General features: G+C 42.6%; 1 pseudogene; it reads left to right on the top strand.

Annotated features, from left to right (window-relative positions):
• Positions 1–1,894: 1,894 nt before the first annotated feature.
• On the top strand, positions 1,895–2,829 carry LOC147358858 (olfactory receptor 5AN1-like; annotated as a pseudogene).
• The last annotated feature ends 3,841 nt before the right edge of the window (positions 2,830–6,670 follow it).

Genomic DNA, 6,670 nt, shown 5'->3' with positions numbered 1-6,670 from the left:
TGTCTTCTTCTTCTGGGACTCCTATGATTCGAATGTTGGGGCATTTAACATTGTCCCAGAGGTCTCTGAGATTGTCCTCATTTATGGTAATTTGTTTTTCTTTTTTCCTCTCTGATTCATTTATTTCTACCATTCTATCTTCACCTCACTAATCGTACCTTCTGCATCCGTTATTCTACTATTTGTTCCCTCCAGGGTGTTTTTGATCTCATTTATTGCATTATTCAGTATATATTGACTCTTTTTTATTTCTTCTAGGTCTTTGTTAAACCTTTCTTGCATCTTCTCAATCCTTGTCTCCAGGCTATTTATCTGTGATTCCATTTTGTTTTCAAGATTTTGGATCATTTTCACTATCATTATTCGGAATTCTTTATCAGGTAGATTCCCTATCTCTTGCTCTTTTGTTTGGTTTGGTGGGCATTTATTCTGTTCCTTTACCTGCTGGGTATTCCTCTGTCTCTTCATCTTGTTTATATTGCTGCGTTTGGGGTGTCCTTTCTGTATTCTGGCAGTTTGTGGAGTTCTCGTTATTGTGGAGTTTCCTCGCTGTAGGTGGGGTTGTACCGGTGGCTTGTCAAGGTTTTCTGGTTAGGGAAGGTTGTGTTGGTGTTCTGGTGGGTGGAGCTGGATTTCTTCTCTCTGGAGTGCAATGAGGTGTCCAGTAATGAGTTATGAGATGTCAGTGGGTTTGGAGTGACTTTGAGCAGCTTGTATACTGAAGCTCAGGACTGTCTCCCTGTGTTGCTGGAGAATTTGTGTGGTATGTCTTGCTCTGGAACTAGTTGGCCCTTGGGAGGTGCTTGATTTCCGTGTAGGTATGTAGACGTTTGATGAGCTCCTGTCAATTAATGTTCCCTGGAGTCAGGAGTTCTCTGGTGTTCTCAGGATATGGACTTAAGCCTTCTGCTTCTGGTTTTCATCTTGTTTTTACAGTAGCCTCAAGACTTCTCCATCTATACAGCACCATTGATAAAACATCTGTGTTGCCACTACGCGGCCCACTAGCCCCTCCACATTTGGGTTCCAGGAAATCAGACGACCGTCGGGTCTCCATCTATGGCACCCTTGGCCTGCCTCCCCCTATCCTGGGGGCTAAACCAGCTCCATAAACAGGGTAATTTTTTATGAGCAAAGAAGAAATTTTTGAAAACCCTTATGGATGACCATCATGGGAAGAAGGGCTAGTTCAAATTTATCCTGAAATGATGCTGCTTATCCTTTTATTATTATAAAGCAACAGTCACATATATTAAATCATCAGAGGTCTTTAAAATCCCTGTTGTTTTAACCAAAGGTCTCTGCATTATACACAAGCACAGAATTTCAATTGCTTTGGCAGAGATAGACTTTGCTTTATTTCAAAGTTTCAGTCAATTAAAAAAAATATGCCTTTTAATTTTTGAGACCTCATGAAATAATTTGGCTTCCCTTGGGGCTCAGCTGGTAAAGAATCTGCCTGCAATTCTGCAACTGCAGAGACACCAGTTCAATTCCTGGGTTGGGAAGATCTGCTGGAGAAATGATAGGCTACTCAATCCACTCTTCTTGGGCTTCCCTGGTGTCTCAACTGGTAAAGAATCTGCTTGCAATGCAGGAGACCTGGGTTCGATCCATGGGTTGGGAAGACCCCCTGGAGAAGGGAAAGGCTACCCACTCCAGTATTCTGGCCTGGAGAACTCCATGGACTCTGTAGTTCGTGGAACATTGAGAAGGCATTTCTTGACAATTGAAGATGAAAAACTGGGGTGTCTCCCTAGGACAGTAGAGCATTTCCACTTTTCCAGTGCTCAATGGGGGAAAATATGGTATATATGAGACCTGTAATGCTATCATTTCATGAGTAGGCAATGTATTCTCTTGTCTCTTTTCTGAGTTTAGGATCATCAAGCCAATGATTGGAGGAAGAAATATCACAGAGATCACTCATTTTATCCTGTTGGGATTCTCAGATTTTCCCAGAATCATAGTAGTGCTCTTTGTCGTGTTCCTGGTGATATACATTTTGACCCTGACTTGGAACCTGTCGCTCCTCATCTTAATAAGGATGGACTCCCACCTCCACACCCCCATGTACTTCTTTCTCAGTAACCTGTCCTTCATGGACATCTGCTATGTGACCTCCACAGCCCTAAAGATGCTCTATGAATTCTTCCAGGAGTGGTCAATTATCACCTATGTGGATTGTGTTATTCAGAATTTCATATTCACCATGGGGTTGAATGAGTCTTGCCTCATGACAGCCATAGCTTATGACCGATATGCCGCCATTTGTAACCCACTCCTCTGTTATTCAGTCAGTCACCCACTCTCTGCGGTCAAATGGTGCTGGGATCCTACTTGGCTGGACTCTCTGCTACTGTATTCCAATTGTGTTTCATGCTCCAGCTCCACTTCTGTGGGCCTAATGTCATCAACCACTTCTTCTGTGACCTGCCACAGCTGTTCGTTCTATCCTGCACTGACTCTTTCTTTTTACATCTCTTAACTGTTATATTAACAATGATCTTTGGGATAGTAAATGTTTCCATTATCATGATATCCTATGTCTACATTGTCATCTCCATCAAGAAGATCACGACAGGAAGCTTCAGGTCCAAGGCTTTCAACACCTGTGCTTCCCACCTGACAGCAGTCACTCTCTTCTATACCTCAGGTATGTTTGTCTATTTACGTTCTAGCTCTGGTAGTTCCTCCAGCTTTGACAGATTTGCGTCATTCTTCTACACTGTGATGATTCCCATGTTGAATCCCTTGATATACAGTCTGAGGAACCAAGAAATCAAAGATGCCTTGAGAAGGTTGCAAAAGAAGAGTAGGTATTGCTGAGGCCACAGATTCTGAGATTTCTGATGGGTTTTTCCTGTCAGAGTCACTTTACACAATAACATTCTTATGAATGAAGTATAACAAAAGACATACTTCTTTTAGACCAAGAAAGCTTAATTTGACACATAATATTCCCAAATAGATCAACAGTTGGATCATGCTACACAAACAGTATTTTTACATCCTAGGGCCTCAGTTACTAGACAGATAGATGAAGCCTCCCCATCTATCAATACATCCACAAGTATTTGTGAAACACTGGAGTTTAGTGTTTTGTTGCTTCTTTTTCGCTTCTGAGAGGGAGCCCTGTTCCTTCTCGGGCTTCTGACCCTGAAGGAGAGACAGCTGACAGAGGCCTCAGGAGTGTGTAAAACTCATCTCCCAGATATTCTGACACAACATAATCTGGACGTGGTGGTGGCCAGTGTTTTTTCTGTGTTTCTGATGAGAATGTACGCAGAGAGGGAACATAGCTTTGGGCAGAAACAAGTGTACTATTGGCCTGATTGGGCTTCCCTGGTGGTTCAGCTGGTAAAGAGTCTGCCTGCAATGCGGGAAACCTGGGTTTGATCCCTGGGTTGGGAAGATCCCCTGAAGAAGGGAAAGGCTACCCACTCCAGTATCCTGGCCTGGAGAAGTCCATGGACTCTATGGTCCATGGGGTCGCAAAGAGTCAGACACGACTGAGCTACTTTCACTTCACTTCACTTCACTTCATTGGCCTGATTGTGCCTTCTGGAAAGACGAGCATGACATAGCTTATGTTTGTGTAAGTCCTTATCAGGGACAATTACCTAATAGTTTGAGAGTATATCCTGGGCTCCACCACTCTAATAAGGCAGAGGTGATGTGAATCATACAGAGGAAAGGAATGAAGCGTGTGTTCCCTTAAGTGCTATTTACTCATGAGTTCCATGATGTAATTTCTTGCTTGCAGTGTAGAATGGGGAGTTCTCATGGGGATGATATTAAAAATCTATGTCACAGTCAATAGAGATTTCTGATATTGTAGGACTCAAATCTCTCTCTCCCATTAAATTCGGAAAATTCACCCTAGATGGCAGGCTTCCCAGGTGGTGCTAGTGATAAAGAATCTGCCTGCCAATGCAGGAGATGCAAGAGACATACATGTGATCCCTGTGTTTGCAAGATCCCTTGGAGTAGGAAATGGCAACCCACTTCAGTATACTTGCCTGGAAAAGTCACATGAGCAGAGGAGCCTGGTGGGCTACAGTGCATGGGACTGCAGAATCAGATGCAGCTGAGCACACCCTTGTTGGACATAGACATTGTGATCATGCTACCAAATAATTTCTGCTATTTCAAGCATCTAAACATGTTTAATGTGATGAGAATTGTGTGAGAATCCATGGACATAATAAAGTTACTAAATATTTCATACTGTAGAGCAAGAACAAATATGAAAAGCTGGTATAAATTCTTTTCTTTGATCTGTGTTCAACATTTATGTCCCAGAAACTTGTGGTTGTATGGTGTGATATAATGGTTGGACAAGAATGGTTAGAGTTACTTTAATGCTGATATTTGCCAGGAAAACTTAAGGTGCAAAAGAGGAAATAGATTGAAAATAGGCAGGGTTCTTAACTCTGGCCAATTTTCATCTGCAGTAGGAGGATGTAAATTGTGGTCCTTGTGATCTGTTTAAAAATAAGAACAAGATGTATATTGACTGAAGTGATATAAAGTACATATTACTCCCTGCAATAAGAAGCTCATGCCCCACAGTGAGAGAGTAGCCCCCACTATGGCAAAGAGAAAGTGCCCGAGTGCAGCAACAAAGATCCAGAATAGCAAAATACATACATTTTTAAAAAATAAATAAAAATTACAATTCAGTGAGTTTTGACAAATGTATCAGTTCAGTTCAGTTCAGTTGGTCAGTCATGTCTGACTCTTTGCAACCCCATGGACTGCAGCTAACCAGGCCTCCCTGTCCATCACCAACTCCCAGAGTTTACTCAATCTCATGTACATTGAGTCAGTGGTACCATCCAACCATCTCATCCTCTGTCGTCCCCTTCTCCTCCTGCCTTCAATCTTTCCCAGCATCAGAGTCTTTCCAAATGAGTCAGTTCTTCATATCAGGTGGCCAAAGTATTGGAGTTTCCGCTTCAGCATCAGTCCTTCCAATGAATATTCAGGACTGATTTCCTTTAGGATGGACTGGTTGGATCTCCTTGCAGTCCAAGAGACTCTCAAGAGTCTTCTCCAGCACCACAGTTCAAAAGCATCAATCCTTCGGCACTCAGCTTTCTTTATAGTCCAACTCTCACATCCATACATGACTACTGGAAAAACCATAGCTTTGACTAGACAGACCTTTGTTGGCAAAGTAATATCTCTGCTTCTTAATACACTGTCCAGGTTGGTCATAACTTTTATTCCAAGGAGCAAGTGTCTTTTGATTTCATGGCTGGAGTCACCATCTGCAGTGATATTGGAGCCCCCCAAAATAAAGCCTGTCACTGTTTCCCCATATATTTGCCATGAAGTGATGGGACAGGATGCCATGGTCTTAGTTTTTTCAATGTTGAGGTTTAAGCCAACTTTTTCACTCTCCTGTTTCACTTTCATCAAGAGGCTCTTTAGTTCTTCTTCACTTTCTGCCATAAGGGTGGTGTCATCTGTATATCTGACATTATTGATATTTCTCCTGGCAATCTTGATTCCAGCTTGTGCTTCATCCAGCCCAGCATTTCTCATGATGTGTTCTTCTTCTGCTGCTAAGTAGCGTCAGTTGTGTCTAACTCTGTGCGACCCCATAGATGGAAGCCGACCAGCTTCCCCCATCCCTGGGATTCTCTGGGCAAGAACACTGGAGTGGGTTGCCATTTCCTTCTCCAATGCATGAAAGTGAAAAGTGAAGGTGAAGTTGCTCAGTTGTGCCTGACTCTTAGAGACCCCATGGACTGCAGCCTACCAGGCTCCTACATCCATGGGATTCCCAGGCAAGAGTACTGGGGTTCTGCATATAAATTAAATAAGCAGGGTGACAACATACAGCCTTGACATACTCCTTTCCCGATTTGAAACCAGTCTGTTGTTCCATGTCTGGTTCTAACTGTTGCTTCCTGACTTGCATACAGATTTATCAAGGGGTAGGTCAGGTGGTCTGGTATTCCCATCACTTGAAGAATTTTCCACAGTTTGTTGTGATCCACATAGTCAAAGGCTTTGCCATAGGCAATAAAGCAGAAGGAGATGTTTTTCTGGAAACTCTCTTGCTTTTTCGATAATCCAACGGATGTTGACAATTTGACCTCTGGTTCCTCTGCCTTTTCTAAAACTGGAAGTTCACGGTTCATGTACTGTTGAAGCCTGGTTTGGAGAATTTTCAGCATTACTTTACTAATGTGTGAGATGAGTGCAATTGTGCAGTAGTTTGAGCATTCTTTGTCATTGCCTTTCTTTGGGATTGGAATGAAAACTGACCTTTCCCAGTCCTGTGGCCACTGCTGAGTTTTCCAGATTTGCTGGCATATTGAGTGCAGCACTTTCACAGCATCATCTTTTAGGATTTGAAATAGCTCAGCTGGAATTCCGTCACCTCCACTAGCTTTGTTTGTAGTGATGCTTCCTAAGGCCCACTTGACTTTGCTTTCCAGGATGTCTGGCTCTAAGTGAGTGATCACACCATCATGATTATCTGGGTCGTGAAGATCTTTTTTGTATAGTTCTGTGTATTCTTGTCACCTCTTCTTAATATGTTCTGCTTCTGTTAGGTCCATACCATTTCTGTCCTTAATTGTGCCCATCTGTGCATGAAATGTTCCCTTGGTTTCTCTAATTTTCTTGAAGAGATCTCTAGTCTTTCCCATTC

Source organism: Bos grunniens, chromosome 15 (genome assembly GCF_055505025.1).
Source record: "Bos grunniens cultivar Pamir isolate PY7600 chromosome 15, Bosgru_T2T1.0, whole genome shotgun sequence".
NCBI classification, from domain to species: domain Eukaryota; kingdom Metazoa; phylum Chordata; class Mammalia; order Artiodactyla; family Bovidae; genus Bos; species Bos grunniens.
Note: the sequence above shows the minus strand (reverse complement) of the source record. Positions and strands in the feature narration are given on the sequence as shown.